The sequence below is a fragment of the Oncorhynchus clarkii genome, chromosome 4 (genome assembly GCF_045791955.1).
Source record: "Oncorhynchus clarkii lewisi isolate Uvic-CL-2024 chromosome 4, UVic_Ocla_1.0, whole genome shotgun sequence".
NCBI lineage: Eukaryota > Metazoa > Chordata > Actinopteri > Salmoniformes > Salmonidae > Oncorhynchus > Oncorhynchus clarkii.
The window spans coordinates 62,136,734-62,155,258 of NC_092150.1; the positions used below are offsets into that span (position 1 = coordinate 62,136,734).

The 18,525-nt window shown below is 42.0% G+C and overlaps 1 protein-coding gene across 10 annotated transcripts in view; it reads left to right on the plus strand.

Annotated features, from left to right (window-relative positions):
• The window catches only part of LOC139407050 (tyrosine-protein kinase Fyn), a 69,913-nt gene that overhangs the window by 9,746 nt on the left and 41,642 nt on the right, over window positions 1–18,525 (plus strand). For 6 of the 10 annotated variants that reach the window (XM_071150356.1, XM_071150359.1, XM_071150363.1 and 3 more), the window contains one exon: window positions 11,879–11,957. The exons of 1 other annotated variant lie outside the window; for it this stretch is intronic. The gene's annotated coding sequence lies outside the window, so the exon portion shown is untranslated. Of the gene's footprint in view, window positions 1–11,720; window positions 11,958–18,525 lie in introns of those variants that run through there. 3 more of the 10 variants (XM_071150358.1, XM_071150364.1, XM_071150360.1) reach the window with 3 other exon arrangements.

Genomic DNA, 18,525 nt, shown 5'->3' on the forward strand with positions numbered 1-18,525 from the left:
TTTTTTTTTGGACAGCAGTGGCTTCTTCCGTGGTGTCCTCCCACGAACACCATTCTTGTTTAGTGTTTTACATATCGTAAACTAGTCAACAGAGATGTTAGCATGTTCCAGAGATTTCTGTAAGTCTTTAGCTGACACTCTAGGATTATTCTTAACCTCATTGAGCATTCTGCACTGTGCTCTTGCAGTCATCTTTGCAGGACAGCCACTCCTAGGGAGAGTAGCAACAGTGCTGAACTTTCTCCATATATAGACAATTTGTCTTACTGTGGACTGATGAACATCAAGGCTTTTAGAGATACTTTTGTAACCCTTTTCAGCTTTATGCAAGTCAACAATTCTTAATCTTAGGTCTTCTGAGATCTTTTTTGTTCGAGACATGGTTCACATCAGGCAATGCCTCTTGTGAATAGCAAACTCAAATTTTGTGAGTGTTTTTTTTTTTTTATAGGGCAGGGCAGCTATAACCAGCATCTTCAATCTCGTCTCATATATTGGACTCCAGGTTAGCTAACTCCTGACTCCAATTAGCTTTTGGAAAAGTCATTAGCCCCGAGTTTCACATACTTAAGCACACTATGTTTGTCTATTGTTGTGACTAAGATGAAGATCAGATCAAATTGTATGACTAATTTATGCAGAAATCCAGGTAATTTCAAAGGGTTCACATACTTTTTCTTGCCACTGTAAGTCAATCCACATTTGTGCACTCCAATACATGTCAGACATGTTTTTAAGTTATGTACCCAGTAGGTCCCTCAGGTCCTCTGGCACTGGCCTTTTAACTACCCCAAAGCCTAGGACCAAGAGGCATGGAGAGGCAGCCATTAGTTACTATGCCCCAAGCCTCTGGAATAGCCGTCCAGAAAACCCGAAACTGTGGACATATTTAAAAGAGATCTTAAAACGCATATTTTTAGCTTTGCTTTTCTTTAGTTTTTTTTATCTTGTTCGTTATGTAGTAAATATTTCAGCTTTTATTTGAGTTTTTTATTAGTTTTTTCCTGTAAAGCACCATTCCGTTGCATTCCACTTCTGAAATGTGCTGTATAAATAACGCTTGATTTGATACCATTCCATTTACTCCATTCAAGACTTCATTATGAGCCGTCCTCCCCTCAGCAGCCTCCTGTGGTTGACATGGGAAGCTAGGAGATCATATGATTTCCTCCACGTGAATCCCCAGAAGCATCTTTGTGTCGTTTCTGCTTTTGCATTTTTACTTTAGTGATATGAAAGGCCGGTGTGTTCACTTCTTCACAGCTCGTAGACTCCTCCGCAAAATGAAACATGGTGGAAAGAATATGACTGAAACCCAAGCATGTGCCGCTGGCTCATTGTTGCACTAACATCATCGGATAAAATGATGTGCATGCAACTGATATGCTTGCATGAAAGCCTGTCAAAACAGGGTTGGCTCAGGCCTCATGGAGATGGCCATTTTGGGAATATTCCTTCAAAGCGGAATTCAATTAGCTGGACTGTTTGTCTAACAAGTCCCCAGAGCCAGATCATATCACACACAGACACTGTCCCTTATCAACACCCACACCACCTCTACCTGTGTGGGGGGAGGTCCATTATGAATTCTTGTCACCAGACATTTGACCTGCAGCATTTTAATTTACCAGACATTTTGAGAAATTTACCAGACCCATATGCATTGGGTACATAACCTGATTAGGGCGTCCTCCCACGGTGCTCAGAATGACAGAAATCACATTCAGATTACGGTAATTAGTCTTAACACAACATACAAGTGAAGGATGCAACGACGTGTGTCCTTCCCGTGCACTTTGAAGATGTTATAATAACTATCCGCGTTGACTTTTCTCCGTCAACAAGATGAGTCATGAACAGTAGCCTATGTATAGGCGGCACGTGAGTTTCATGTTTGGGGAAGCAAAACAAATAAATAAATGCACCTTTTACATAAAGCATTCCATGCATCATCGCATTTGCAGACTTATGTGATGAGTAGATTGGATAGTCATAATTTAGGCTAATAATATAACTCAATCACTGTTCGCAAAAAAAGACTGTTCAATGCATGGCTGAATACACATAACGTAGAGGCTTGGGTTATAGGCAATATCAGATACTTTTATTCTTTCTTTGCATGGGGAAAAACACATTTTATATGACTGGAGACGTTTTAGCAGAATATTTTTTAGTACTACAAATGACAGGATAGCCTACTCTGCTGACACTGACAAACAAACAGATCAATAAAAACAACGTTGTCCATTTATAATTTTGGCAGTTTAATTCAATTGACTTAGGGAAAGCTTAGTTTCCCCTACCTAGCCTTATGGACGCGCCACCTATGAGAATATATTATTCCCCCATAAACTTTTATACTACCTATTCTATTGGTCAGCTTGTCGAGAAAGAAATGGCCCAAACAGACTCTGGAACAGTTGTGGGACAGTTGAGCTCAAATTCATACGACCAGTAGACCTAGGATACATTTAAAGGCTTAAAATGTTGATAAACTATTTCTTCACATTATTAGCGCAGCAATGTGCGCAAGGCAGCAGGCTACATATGAATTTGGATACCGGACAATGAAAGACAGTTAAACCAATAGAACATGGTTTCAATGGCATATGGACGTCTTTTATACAATAACTGCCTCCACGGATATGGTCGGATTTCGAACAAGATACTATGAAGCAAGGTAAAACCTGCCTCATAATATGTAGTAAAAAATTCAGGTTTCAAAAAATTAAGTAGCTACACTGAACAAAAATATAAAACGCAACATGTAATGGTCTGGTCCCGTGTTTCATGAGCTGAAATAAAAGATCCCAGAAATGTTCCATATGCACAAATATTGTGCACAAATATGTTTACATCCCTGTTACTGAAGATTTTTCCCTTGCCAAGATAATCCATCCATCTGGCAGGTGTGGCATATCAACAAGCTGATTAAACATGATCCTTACACAGAGGCACCTTGTGCTGGGGACAGAAGGCCACTCTAAAATGTGCAGTTTTGTCACATAACACAATGCCACAGATGTCTCAAGTTTGAAAGGAAGCGTGCAATTGGCATGCTGACTGCAGGAATGTCCACCAGAGCTCTTGCCAGAGAATGTATTGTTAATTTCTCTACCATAAGCCGCCTCCAATGTCATTTTAGAGAATTTGACAGTCCACGTATGGCGTCGTGTGGGCAAGCGGTTTGGTGATGTCATCGTTGTGAACAAAGTGGTCCAGGTGGGGTTATGGTATTGGCAGGCATAAGCTATGGACAACGAACACAATTGCATTTTATAGATGGCAATTTGAATGCACAGAGATACCGTGGTGAGATCCTAAGGCCCATTGTCATGTCAAACATCTGCCACCATCCCCTCATGTTTCAGCATGATAATGCACAGCCCCATGTTGCAAGGATCTGTACACAATTCCTGGAAGTATCAGGACTCAGGATAAGACTCCGATGCAGACAGTTCGAATCACAGATGTTTATCAAACAGGGGGCAGGCAAACGACAGGTCAAGGGCCGACAGAGGTCATTAATCCAGGGCAATGTCAGTAAGGTACAGAACGTCAGGCAGGCTTAGGTCAGGCAGAGGTCAGTAATCCAGGGCAATGTCAGAAGGGTACAGAACGGCAGGCAGGCTCAGGACAGGCAGAATGGTCAAAACCGGGAGGATTAGAAAATAGCAACTCGAAAACGGGAAAACACGCTGGTAGGACTTGACGGGAAAAGACGAACTGGCAACAGACAAACAGAAAACGCAGGTATAAATACACAGGAGATAATGAGGACAAATGGGAGACACCTGGTGGGGGTGGAGACGAGCACAAGACATGTGAAACAGATCAGAGTGTCTCAAGAAGCTGAACATTTCCCAGTTCTTCCATGGCCTGCATACTCACCGGACATGTTACCCATTGAGCATGTTTGGGATGCTCTGGATTGACGTGTACGACAGCGTGTTCCAGTTCTCGACAATATCCAGCAACTTCACACGGCCATTGAAGAGGAGTGGGACAACATTCCACAGGACACAATCAACAGCCTGATCAACTCTATGCGAAGGAGATGTGTCACGCTACATGAGGCAAACGGTGGTCACACCATTTACTGACTGGTTTTCTGATCCACGCCCCTACCTTTTTTGTTAAGGTATCTGTGACCAACAGATGCATATCTGTATTCCCAGTCATGTAAAATCCACAGATTAGGGCCTAATTAATTTATTTCAATTGACTGATTTACTTATATGAACTGTAACTCAGTAAAATCTTTTGAAATTGTTCCGTGTTGTGTTTATATTTTTGGTCATATGTTTTCAAAATGGATACTGCCTCCAGCTCATTGCGAAGTGGTGTGTGATGCGCTGAGGAAGTCTGCCTCATGTTGCCTCTCCGAATGGGAAACGCGCTTCAATTACCATTTGAGAAATAAAAATAGTAGCTTATTTTAATCGGAGCCCAAAAACAATTTAACACATGATTGCATTTACAATAGAATTGTTGCGTAATGATTGGGCTTCTAAAAACGCTGTCATCCTCTCTGTACTATGTGCCTGTGATAAATAAGTTACATAACGAATATATACACCCGCCAATTTAATTCCACCAAATGATGCAACCCATAGACCGATAAGCATGACCGGTCCAATGTATTTACATCAACTGGTATTTCCATTAATGAATAGGCTAAAAAGCATTATTTTTGCAATCAGATTTTTTCTTCTCCCGGACAATTGCCCAGTGCCAATTTTATTAATCTGCTTTTCTTTCTTTTTTTGTTGTTGCCAAAAGCTGATTATTACTGGCTAATGGAAACCCTGGTGTGTGTGTGTGTGTGTGTGTGTGTGTGCTTGCTTGTGGTATTGTTGCCTGGGGAAGGAAACTAGTGATTTCTTGGTACTGAAAGAGGTTTACAGTGAAAGCAGAAATAGCCTATACACTGGTGTGGTGTCACTAAGTGGTAACTGACTATACATATATCATTCAAGGAAATGTGCTGGTTTTTTTTTCATTTTAAATTGGTTTGAGAGCATCAGCACAGAGCCAGGGATTCCCCTAATAGTGTCCCGAACTGTTTCTATTTTAATCTCGCTCTCTCATATTTAATCTCTCAAACTCCAATGTACCGTACCTTTCATCTTCAATAAAGGTCTGTATTCAGGAGCTTTGCAGTCCTAATGGCACTCTTATGATGCAAACTGGCAAGACTATATTTAAGATTATATTGCTAAATAAGTATATGGATTCTACCAACCACCAGCCTAAATGTTCTTACCACTGCACAAGTACTGAGGCAGCAATGATAGGTTCTCATAGCAGGTTTCCGCCATATGCTGCTGTCGGGAAACAAGCTAAATCTCCATCCCATCCTCGTGGGGCTTTACACGCAGCTGGGAGAGCACACAAAATATTTCCTGTGGAAAATGAAGAGAAAATGAAAACCGAGGGTTTTCCCTTTATTACTTTGTGAATCGATGTTAGACTTCATATTGCCTTGTGTTGGATTGTATATAGGGAATGCTTCGTCCTTTGTTGAATGGCAGGACGATTTCTCTCTCCTAAAGACTTTGCATATGAAATGATATCAGTATAACATATTGTGGGTGGTAAGATTGTGTGCCTGTGTATGTTGTGATATGTATGACTCGAACATGTAACTTAACGAAATAGGCTTTCAATTGGAAACGTTTGAGTCGTATGCTCTCGTAGTATGCTGCGACCTGTAATCTCTCGTTGGCTGGCCCTCGGCTTCATATTCGTCGCCAAACCCACTGGCTCCAGGTCATCGACAAGTCTTTGCTAGGTAAAGCCCTGCCTTATCTCAGCTCACTGGTCACCATAGCAACACCCACTCCTAGCAAGCGCTTCAGCAGGTATATTTCACTCGTCATCCCCAAAGCCAACTCTTCCCTTGGCCGCCTTTCCTTCCAGTTCTCTGCTGCCAATGACTGGAACGAATTACAAAAATCACTGAAACTGGAGACTTATATCTCCCTCACTAACTTTAAGCATCAGCTGTCAGAGCAGCTTACCGATCACTGCATCTATACACAGCCCATCTGTAAATAGCCCACCCAACTACCTCATCCCCATATTGTTATTTATTCTTGCTCTTTTGCACTCCAGTATCTCTACTTGCACATCATCATCTGCACATCTACCACTCCAGTGTTAATGCTAAATTGCAATTATTTCGCCACTATGGCCTATTAATTGCCTTTCCTCCGTAATCTTAATACATTTGCACACAGTGTATATGGATTTTTATATTGTGTTATTGACTGTACGTTTGTTTATCCCATGTGTAACTCTGTGTTGTTTTTGTCGCACTGCTTTGCTTTATCTTGGCCAGGCCGCAGTTGTAAATGAGAACTTGTTCTCAACTGGCCTACCTGGTTAAATAAAGGTGAAATAAAAAATACATATAGTGTCATTTTCCCCCGCCATAATAAAGTGTGAATCATGAGGGTGGTGCTCTCTCCATTGAACAAGATAATGAACAGAGAATACAGTATACTATGTTTGGTCATTTATTAATGCCCTGATGTCTGCATTTTCAAGGGAAAACAAAAGTCTGCTGTGTGTCTGTGGCCCAGGAAGTTTTTTAATTTTTGTATGAATATTTAATTAATCCTATGAATGTGCTAGCTGTGTTTTAATGTCATGCATATGGGTCGTTCCATGTCATTTCAGTAAGCCATGACACCGGCCACCTCAGATTGTTATGAAATCGTTTCTGTAGTTAGAAACCGATAAGATAAGCATTCCAGAAACATTATTTGTTGAAATATATTTGCACACAAATAGGCCCTTTTAATTGATATGATTTCATATAATATTCAATAATTATAGTACCGTACGTCCTATTTGGACCAAACTTTTTTTCTAACAATGAAAACGACATGAGGAATCCAAGGAAGTGGCCTAAAGCCATCCACGGAACCTCCACACCCCATTCCAATCCCACCCCAATAACGGGTATAAAGTCTCAGTTCTCTTATGTTTGACGAGTAGTATGGAGCTGCGGCTAGGAGTATTGTTTCTTCATCCTATGTTATGTATTCTCAGTGGATTTTTGTTTTTGTCTGTTCAGAGAAATTAGTCATGGAAGTTACACAATGAATATATACACCCAGCAATTTAATTCCACTAAATTATGCAACCCATAGACCAATAAGCATGACCGGTCAAATCTATTTACATCATCTGGTATTTCCATCAATGAATAGGCTATCCTACATCTTGATATTACCAGGCTCTGACCACTAGATGGTGCTGTTCCTGCTACTAGGTAATTATTTTATAAAGAACCCCTCCACCCCATTGTTAAAGGGATAGTTCATCCAAATTACAAAATTCCATATTGGTTTTCTTACCCTGTAAGCAGTTTGTGATAAGCTACGACATTAACCCAGGCTTTGGTTTTGTTTACCTGGCCACTGTTTCAAATGCTAACTTTTTAGCATAGTGGCACAAATCCAATAAAATATAAGCATTTTCACACTTCATATCCAAATCATCTATAAGTAACATAATTGAGTTACACAATACATTTGTAGATATTTTAGGGTGATTTGGACATGAGGCATGGAATGCTAATATAGGTACCATTTACTTACATTGGATTTGTGCCACATTTGAAACAGTTAAACATTGTCTGAGTGGTGCCTGTCTGGCCTCCATACTCTACTGTACTACTGTATAGTGATATACACTTGTACAGTAGAACTGTACAACAGGTAGCAGTTAAACTGTCTCTGAGGAGTGCCTGTCTGCCCTCCATGCTCCCCGCTCCTCCTCTCTGTTGCCTCTCTGCAGTGTCATTTCTCTGCAATGCTGATGCAGCTGCTGCTGGCTGGGGGGGCTGACAAAGGAGACGATTGCTCATCCTGGCATCACCCCGGCCTCCTTGCTGGAGCACCAGGCCTAGGCCCTCAATATGCCCCATTTAAATTCCCCGTCATTGCTAGTGGATAAAGCAATATTGACAGAAGTATAGAGCTTTACCTCGAGGAAGCTCAGTAAACGTCAAAGGGGCCTTAAGCCATTGTTAATGTTAATTTCTTTCTCTTTAATCACTGTAGTGGGAGAGCAGCAGAGGAAGTGTTTGATTATAAAAAATAAAAAAAATTATAAACCCATATTACTTCCAGCTCTGTGCTAGGTTAATGGGAGGTCTCATTGGGGTATAGGCTACAGTGATTCGTCATCCAAAATGTCTTTAAACTCTAACCTTTCATTCATTGTAATCAATTTTCTCCACTCTGTCTGTATAAACACTCTACATTCCAGGGTACTTCTTTATTTTTACTATTTTCTACATTGTAAAATAATAGTGAAGACATCATAACTATGAAATAACACATATTGAATCATGAAGAAACCAAAAAAGTGTCAAACAAATCAAAATATATTTTATTACTTTAAAGTAGCCACCCTTTGCCTTGATTAATGTTTGCACGCTCTTGGCATTCTCTCAACCAGCTTCATGAGGTAGTCACCTGGAATGCATTTCAATTAACAGGTGTGCCTTCTTAAAAGTTCATTTGTGGAATTTCTTTCCTTCTTAATGCGTTTGAGCCAATCAGTTGTGTTGTGACAAGGTTGGGGTGGTATACAGAAGATAGTCCTATTTGGTAAAAGACCAAGTCCATATTATGGCAAGAACAGCTCAAATAAGCAAAGAGAAATGACAGTCCATCATTACTTTAAGACATAAAGGTCAGTCAATCAGGAAGATTTCCAGAACTTTGAAGGTTTCTTCAAGTGCAGTCGCAAAAAAACATTAAGCGCTATGATGAAACTGGCTCTCATGAGGACCGCCACAGGAAAAGAAGACCCGGAGTTACCTCTGCTAAAGAAGTTCATTAGAGTTACCAGCCTCAGAAATCAGCAATTAACTGCATCTCAGATTGCGGCCCAAATAAATGCTTCACAGAATTCAAGTAACAGACACATCTCAACATCAACTGTTCATCAACTGCTATTACAGCATTCTGCAGCGATACGCCATCCCATCTGGTTTGGGCTTAGTGGGACTATCATTTGTTTTTCAACAGGTCAATGACCCCAAACACACCTCCAGGCTGTGTAAGGGCTATTTGACCAAGGTTGAGGGTGATGGAGTGCTGCATCAGATGACCTGGCCCGACCTCAACCCAATCGAGATGGTTTGGGATGAGTTGGACCGCAGAGTGAAGGAAAAGCAGCCAACAAGTGCTCAGCATGTGGGAACTCCTTCAGGACTATTGGAAAAGCATTCCAGGTGAAGCTGGTTGAGAGAATGTCAAGAGTGTGCAAAGCTGTCATCAAGGCAAAGGTTGGCTACTTTGAAGAATCTTAAACAAATCAAAAATATATATTTCATATTCAACACTTTTTTTGGTTACTACATGATTCCATTTGTGTTATTTCATAGTTTTGATGTCTTCACTATTATTATACAATGTAGAAAACAATACAAATAAAGAAAAACCCTTGAATGAGTATGTGTGTCCAAACTTTTGACTGGTACTGTATAGTGCACTACTTTTGACCAGGTTCCATAGGTCTCTGATCACAAGTAGTGCACTATATAAGGAATAAACGCAGCCAGAGAGCCTCCATGTGAAGGCTGTCTGCTCACATCCATTCCTGACCTGTCAATCAAAGTCCACATCTGTCAAAGGACATACTGTAGATACAGCTGCCATTGAAATGGATAAGTGACTAGTCCCTTGCCTTTAGAGGTAAGCAATGGTATTAACTTGGTGTGCATTATACGAGAGTATAGATGTCGATTGGGGCTGGGCTGTGGTTACTATCTCTCAGGCTGTATATGACGTGCCCCTGCTTAGTACCTACCCAGCAGGCTGTGAATGGAGAGCTCCTCCCCCTCTGCAGAGCCACTGTATCAGCCGTAGCTTTTGTCTGCTCTCCACTCAGTAAAGAGCGACAGTAAGAATGACTGAGCTCGCTGTGCCCGGCCAGTCATGTGATCTGTGTGTGGCTGAATGCTCTCCCCTGCAGGCCTCAGCCTCAGCCCCATTATGTTCGATAGAGAAAGGGAGCACGCATGTGGACGAAAATCCCGTTTCACTTCCACACATGCCAGTATATTTTTGGGACTCCCAATGTTTCCTCCACATATACGCCCCAAAATATGATCGCTCAGCAAACCCTCAATAATGGTGTCTGGCAGAACAGAATGCTACTGAATGGGGGTACTTGTTTTTTTTGTCCCTCTATCTCCAAATTAGACTTTTAAATGTTTGCAGGGTTTTGACAAACTGATATCCTTTTACATTTGCATGCCATTTAATCCTTTATGTTAAATGCCAGCCTTTGAATAGCTATCTCAGCCATCGGTCTGTGATATCTGCAGGATAATGGAACGGCTCCAATATGTGACGTCATGACCATCCCAGAACAACAGTATGGGTCAAGGAAAGTCTGAAGGAGGAGTGAGAATGTCAAACATGATTATTGCCTGTCTCTACTAGCCCATTCTCTGTTCTCTGCCAGCAAGGTCTGTCTGTCTGTGTGGCCAGCCACTGTCAGACAGAGGTAATTAACTACTGAAGCTGCCTCACACGACGGGGAACTCTCATATTTTCTGCCCACCAATTTCGTCTGGCCTCACTATCTAAAATCAGTATCTATTCCTTTTAGCCTGATTTGTGAGTTTTTTTAATTTAAAAATCCTGTTCCTAAAGTGTTTGTATCACAGTATGGGGTGTACGAATGAAGTCCGTTTGTGCGTGCGCATGTGTATGTGTGTACACGTGCATGCCAGTTAATGACATGACACATGCTCCAATACAGCCAGAATATTTAGACTCTATACAAACTGGGGAATTACACACAACCAAACTTCAGAGACAAAATAATATCTCACCTTTTTTTCTCATACCCGTTACAGCAAAGTCACAAACCGTTAACAGATTCAGATCGAAACAGATGCATCATAACAGTGCTCTGCTTAGAAGTCAAGTTTGTGTGTTTTTATGAGTTATCATTGCTGTTTTAGATGAAGTGCGTTTAGTCAATTTACCATGTAGCTAACGCCTGTCCCTATGGGCATAATGACTCCACTGTTGAAACATTAGTGTTTCAAACTGCTGGCAGGGCGTGGTGCATTTGTTGCTCGCTGTTTCAAGTGGAGATTGATTTATGTGCAAGTACATTGGCTGTTCTCCTTTATGTGTGAATGCATTTGGGGGTAGTAGATGCAAAACAGAGTTATGGTTCTTCAGATCTTACCATCTCAGTTTTAATGAATTTATGTATGCTTTTTTGGTGCTTTGATCAGTGTACTGCTGTGATTTCTACTGGAAGGCTGAAGTGGCCTCTGTCTGTTATGAAGCCAATATAAGGTTTCCTAGATACTCAAGTTGGCATAAGTTACTCAATAAATTGGGTTGTTAATTGCTTAAATCGCGCCTTGCCTCACGCATATCATCTGTAGTAAATCCAAGTATCAAAGCTTGGTAACACCTGTATGAGGCTCTTGATTGAAGGATTCTTGATGAAAACCACTCTCGTTCAGGCAATACTCTTTCAGCTCAGAACATTGAATGAATTGACCCCCCCCCCAAATCCACGTACCTGCTACAGGAAATGCCAGAGAGAAAAGAGGCCGTCATACAGACGGGTTTTTTTATTTTTATTAAGCTGCCTCCGAGAGTGTGTTCTGCATTTCAACCTGTTGTTTACCAATGGGCAGATCTTGAGGTCACTGTCCAACAGAGCGCAGCCTGTCGCTACCATTCGCTCTGAGGGCCAGGGCAGAAATACCATTTTTGGAGTGAAGGATACAGTAACTGACATTGGCTGGCGCACACTGTTGATAGTCATGTTTCATTGAATGCGATAAATGAATAATTGAAATGTATTTCTCTCCCCGCAGGGCCTCTGTTTTTTGTTTTTTTTTGCGCTGCACAAAGCCATGTGGAGTAAATAAATATCCTGATACGCTGAAACCAGAGGTACGTACACGCACGCTGTCACAGCAATTACTGCTCTCAAACCAGCCAGGCTCACACACACACACCAGCTGGCAACCGCTGTTCTGAAGTTTGTGCTATAGGCTGTCCACAGCTACACTGTCTGTCTTTGTCAACCTCTACAAGTAGGATGTTATACACAGCACTCATAGCAAATGTGTCTCCCAGCTTGGCAGTGGGGCTGTGGTTTTCCTAGTGCACCTCAAATCCCATGTGACCAAGTCAGGAAGGAGATAATCAGTAGTATCCCCATTTATTTCAGAGTCTCACGTTGTCTGGGACCTGTAGGGTAAAAAAAAAAAAACAAGGCACAGGATGTTTTGGCTTGACTTTATGTGACCTGACTCCAATGGGATTCCAGCGGGCTGTGCTCTCTCTCGCTTTCTCTCTGTCTGTCTCTTACCCTTTCATTCTCTCTGTCTGTCTGTCTCTTACCCTGACTTTCTCTCTCTCTGTCTGTCTCTTACCCTTTCTTTCTCTCTCTCGCTCTTACTCTGTCCATCTGTCTGTCTCTCGCTTTCTCTCTGTCTGTGTCTCTTACCCTTTCTTTCTCTCTCTCTCTCGCTCTTACTCTGTCCATCTGTCTGTCTCTCGCTTTCTCTCTGTCTGTCTGTCTCTTACCCTTTCATTCTCTCTGTCTGTCTGTCTCTTACCCTGACTTTCTCTCTCTCTGTCTGTCTCTTACCCTTTCTTTCTCTCTCTCTCTCTCTCTCGCTCTTACTCTGTCCATCTGTCTGTCTCTCGCTCTCTCTGCCGGTCTGTCGCTTGCTCTCGCTCGCTCTCTCTCTCTCTTGCTCTACTTTAATCCTCTCTGCGCTGCAAGCGAAAGCTCTCTGCGGGTTGGCCCAGAACTTTACCCTACCAGCAGGTTAATCTGGTGTCAAAGAGTGCACATACATGTGTTCTCGCTGTCTTTATACATACAACCGTTCTGAGCAGTTATCCTGCTTTCTCAGTGTCTTGACTGTCTTAACGTTTCTCTTTCACAAGTGACGCACAATGTCTTTGAAAAAATGAATTCTTAAGAAACATGTTTTTCAGTTTGATCATGATCGCTGGGACTAGTGCACTATATAGTGATAGTAAATAGGGTGCCAATTGGGACCTAGTCTATATCAGTCAAAAACACAGTGGCTTTCTTTTGCTTGGCAGTGAGCTCACTTGTTTTGTGACCATTTGGGAATATCAGCATAGAGCTTGAGCCATGCTTTGGCCCTGTCAAAGGGCCTGCACTCTGCGGTTTCCTTTTCCTGTGTGTGGAGTGCAGTATGGGCAGGCCGACAGACAAAGGGGATGTATTGTGATGGGAACCCCGCCGGTCAGTCCGGAGCAAGTGTACAACAGGCTATAAATGGAAAGGAAGCTTTTTTTGGGGGGGGGGGGGGGGGGGACTGAATTCCTCAGCAGTGGCAGAGTGGAAACCGGTTGGTGCACAAGGGTTTCTTCTTCCAAGAGCCAGCTTTTAGCTTCCATCAAGCCAACTGGGTATTTAGCAGTCACAGCAGATGCATGCATTATGCAGCTCTTTCTCGTGCATTGACAGTAATCCCATGATCTGGTTGAGCCATGGCGGACGGCGCTGACTGTGCGCGCTGATGGTTTGTAACGGGAGCTTATGCGGTCAAGAAGAGTCGTGTGTGGATGTGGCTGTAACGCCGGTGGTCTGAGTTGAGATTGTGGCAAGAAGTCCCAAATAGCACTCTATTCACTACATGGTGAGCAAAAGCGATGCACTGTGTAGGGAAGGGTGCCATTTGGGAGTCAGTGTGTATGATGTAGTGGTGCCTGTCTGCCTGGTGACATGCTGGAGTAATCAGGAGCTCTGCAGTGGTGTCATCATGGCACCATGGTACAGAGACCTCCCCCCCCCACCCACACACACACACACACACACACACACTGTCGCAGTCTGAGTGAAACAGTGGAAAACAGTGTGAGTTTGTTGTCGGTGCTGCGTGTGGGTGACAGTTAGTGAGATCTGAAAACGGGTCACTAATTCCAGCGAGATTGTTCCATGTGAAGACCTCCCACCACCCACTCAATTATCTGTTTTTATCCGTTCCTTTCTCTGACCTCTCTCTCATGCTCAACGATTAGCTGGGGTGTGGGCTTGGAAAAAGACATCTGAAATGTCAGAGTTAACCCTCAAACGGTTGTTGTTCCCCCGTGGTTGACAGGAAATCAGATGAGCCTGGGACAAAGCAGGCTAGGCTGAGGTAATGGTGGTACTAACTGCTAACCTATTGTAGCTGCACGCTATGTTGACGCTCCTGGTCGGACATTTTCCCTCCACACGCTGTTCTCCTTCCCCTGTGCAATCTTAATGAAGCAATTCATTATAGACCCCAATAGCTATAGGGCAGTGGTCACCAACCTTTTCTGAGTGAAAAATCACTTTCACAGTCAAAAAGAAAGCTGAGATCTACCGCTCAGAACTTGTTAAAACATTGCTTTAAAAAATGGAACATTAACCTAATAAAAACTGTTCTGTAGTAATGAGGTTTGCGCTATAGGCCTAATAACATTATCACAGCATATTGGCTATATACCTGGCCTGACAATATTGGTCTTCTTAAACCATATTATATTTCAAAACTCAAGCTTTGATAACAAAATAGATCCGTTGGTGTAGCACTTGCGAAGGCACAGCTGAGCATAAATTGAAGTAATTTGCAAATAATGAGTACATTTTTTTACTGGACTGATGGTAATTGCATCTGATGATCATGGTGCTTTCAAGACAACTGGGAACTCTGAAATCAAAGGGAAAATCATGACGTCCGTGATCTTCAGGTTGGAAAGTCGGAGCTCTAGAAAGATGGCAGAGTTTGCGACTTGGAATTTTGAGTTGGATGACCGTTCAAAAAGTTTTCACCCAGTCGGTTCTCGTTTTATTCCGAGTTCCCAGTTGTCTTGAATACACTGAAGTTGGAAGTCTGTGATTTTCCAGTTCCGCTTTCCCAGTTGTTTTGAAGATGCCATTATGCCGCATTGACATGCTAGCCGGAACTAGGAAACTCAGAAATGTCCAACTTGCTAACTGGTTGTAGTTATACAAGTGCCGCGTTCAACAACTCAAGTAGTCGGACATTTCGGAGTTCCACCTCCCACAGACCCTGCTCTCTCCTCCCTTTCCTCCGGTGAGACTGACCAGAGAGTGGACACCATCTTCCATCGAGTCGCACCACATGTCTCATGCACAAATTCATGTTGTTCCTATGACAATAGAGTGAAATATTCCTCTATATTAAAGTAGACACTACGAGCTGCTAATAAAAATAAAAACGCAGGGCTATCGATACACTCGCAGCTGCAGCGCGAGTGGAAGTAGAGAAGCACGTGTTATGTTTTGTAATAAAAAACAGTGTTGACAGTGCTGAATAAACTTAGACATGAACTCACTCATAAAAACAGCAGCTCTTTGCTGTATTATTTGACAGTCTCTTTCTGGTTATGCTTTCAAAAGTTAGGAAATCTCACAAACGCTAGTATTAAACGTCGCTGTCGCCGGGGTCGTGGAAGCGGTAGGCACTGATTTTAGCTATCCAATTGGCCAGCGCAGTAGGCTAGGTGAACTCGATTTTAGCAGTGGTGGAAAAGCACCCAATTCTCGTACTTAAAAAGTAAAAGTAAAGATAACTTTTTAATAAAAAATGACTCGAGTGAAAATACTACTTTGAGTAAAAGTCTCTAAAAGTATTTGGTTTTAAATATACTTAAGTATCAAAAGTAAATGTAATTGCTAAAATATACTTAAGGATCAAATGTATAAGTATAAATCATTTCAAATTCCTTATATAAAGCAAACCATGATGGCATAATCTTTATTGCTCCAACACAAGACATCATTTACAAATGAAGCATGTGTTTAGTGAGTCTGCCAGATCAGAGGCAGTAGGGATGTTCACTTGATAAGTGGGTGAATTAGGCCCTTTTCCTGTCCTGCTAAGCATTCAAAATGTAACTTTTGGGTGTCAGGGAAAATGTATGGAGTACAAAGTACATCACACCCTGGGGCGGCAGGGTAGCCTAGTGGTTAGAGCGTTGCACTAGGAACCGGAAGGTTGCAAATTCAAATCTTCCAGCTGACAGGCAGTTAACCCACTGTTCCTAGGCCTTCATTGAAAATAAGAATTGGTTCTTAACTGACATGCCTAGTTAAATAAAGGTAAAATAAAAACTGTTCTTTAGGAATGTAGTGAAGTAAAAATTGTCAAAAATATAAATAGTAAAGTAAAGTACAGATACCTCCAAAAACTACTCTTCAACTATTTTTACTTAAGTATTTTATACGACTGGATTTTAGCCCCAGATTTTTCGGTCAGAGATTGTCTTTTCAAACAAATGAAATGGTTAAAACCGCCAACAGCACAACATCCCTACCGCCAACAGCACAACATGAATAACATTTAAAAAAGGAGAGCAAACAGAAAATAAATGTTTGGTGATAGACTAGGAATGCTTTGAAGATGGACCGGTTGGCGACCACTGCTATACCTCCCAATATAAAATAGGCTCTCTGCCCTCTGCAGAATGGTACTATTTCCTGTGAGAAACACCTCATTAAAACCTCAGCAGACAGACTAAAGCACTCGACTCCACTTTAACCTTCTAGTCAGGTTACAGACAGGCTCTTCTGTGGTCATGTGCTATTCACTTTAGAAAGGGGAAACCAAACCGACTTTGTGCACCCCACCCACTCTCTCTCTGGTCATGGTTTTAAAAGTTATGAAATCTCACATACACCAGTATCAAACTTTGCTGTCGCCGGGGTTGTGGAAGCGGTAGGCACAGTGATTTTAGTTTTATGACTTGGCCAGCACTGTAGGCTAGGCACACTCGATTTTAGCACTGATGGAAAAAGTACCCAATTGTCGTCATACTTGAGTAAAAGTAAAGATACCTTAATAGAAAATGACTCAAGAAAAAAAGTGAAAGTCAGCCAGCAAAATACTACTTGAGTAAAAGTCTAAAAGTATTTGGTTTTAAATATACTTTATTATCAAAAGTAAATGTAATTGCTAAAATATACTTAAGTATCAAAAGTAAAAGTATAAATCATTTCAAATTCCTTATATAAATCAAACCGTGATTGCATCATTTTCTTGTTTGTTTTTATTGATTTGCGGATGGCCAGGGACATGCTTTAACACTCAGACAGAATTTACAAATGAAACGTGTGTTTAGTGAGTCCGCCAGATCAGGGGCAGTAGGGATGACCAGGGATATTCTCTTGATAACTATGTGAATTAGGCAATTTTCCTGTCCTGCTTAGCATTCAAAATGTTACGAGTAATTTTGGGTGTCAGGGAAAATGTATGGAGTAAAAAGTACATTATTTTCTTTAGGAATGTAGTGAAGTAAAAGTAAAAGTTGTCAAAAATACGAATAGTAATGTACAGATGCCCCAAAAAACTACTTAAGTAGTACTTTCAACTATTTTTACTTAAGTATTTTATACGACTGGATTTTAGCCCCAGATCTCTCAGTCAGAGATTGTCTTTTCAAACAAATGAAATGGTTAAAAATGGGAACACTTTGCCTACCTGGTGTGCAGGGCTTCTGAATCAAGTGTCCCTACTGCCAACAGCACAACATGAATAACATTTAAAAAAGGAAGGTAAACTGAAAATAAATGTTTGGTGATAGACTAGGAATGCTTTGAAGATGGACCGGTTGGTGACCACTGCTATACCTCCCAATATAAAATAGGCTCTCGGCCCTCTCTAGAATGGTACTATTTCCTGTGAGAAACACCTCATTAAAACCTCAGCAGACAGACTAAAACACTAGACTCCACTTTAACAGGTTACAGACAGGCTCTTCTGTGGTCATGTGCTATTCACCTCAAGAAGGGGAAACCACATCATTCTCCAGCCTCAGTCTCATAATTGCCAGCCTCTTAGTAAAGCTCATCTCCCTCTTGCCCCATCGCTATCGCTATGTCGAGGTGCAGAGGCAGTGGAGAAACACAAGACGTTAGAAAATTTAAAGGCACTGACGCAGATTAGTCCCACCGAGAGACGTCAGCTCCAGGAAACATCAAAGTGTCTCGGTGAGGCGCTTCACTTTCGGGAGCCACCACCACTATCATCATTTCCTCCTCCTTCACATAGAGAAGAGCTCCTCTAGTCTCTCTGCCCTGCTGCTCCCATGTCAATGATTTCTTCACGGTCTCACTCCACTGGGCCAGGTTAGCAGGGCTCTCTCCCTCTAACCTGCAGGCATAGGGCATGGAAAGGTGGAGGAAAGGTGGGAGGGTAGAGATGGACGATAAAGGGAGGACTGCCACAGATGGATGTAATCAAGAGTTACCGCATGGGGCCTTTTGAAGCTCCCCCTCTCTCCTCCTTCCTCTCTCTCTCTCTCTGCAGATGAAAGAGGAGAAAGGGCGAGAAGGTTTAATGATCTCTGACTCATTCAACCCCTTCTTACTTTGCCTCAGTTTGTCCCTCCTTATTGGGTGGGGGCAGGGCTGATGGACGAGCACACACGTGCAGGGCATGTATGTTTGGCTCCAAGGAGACTTAGTTATGCTGTTCGCCTCTGT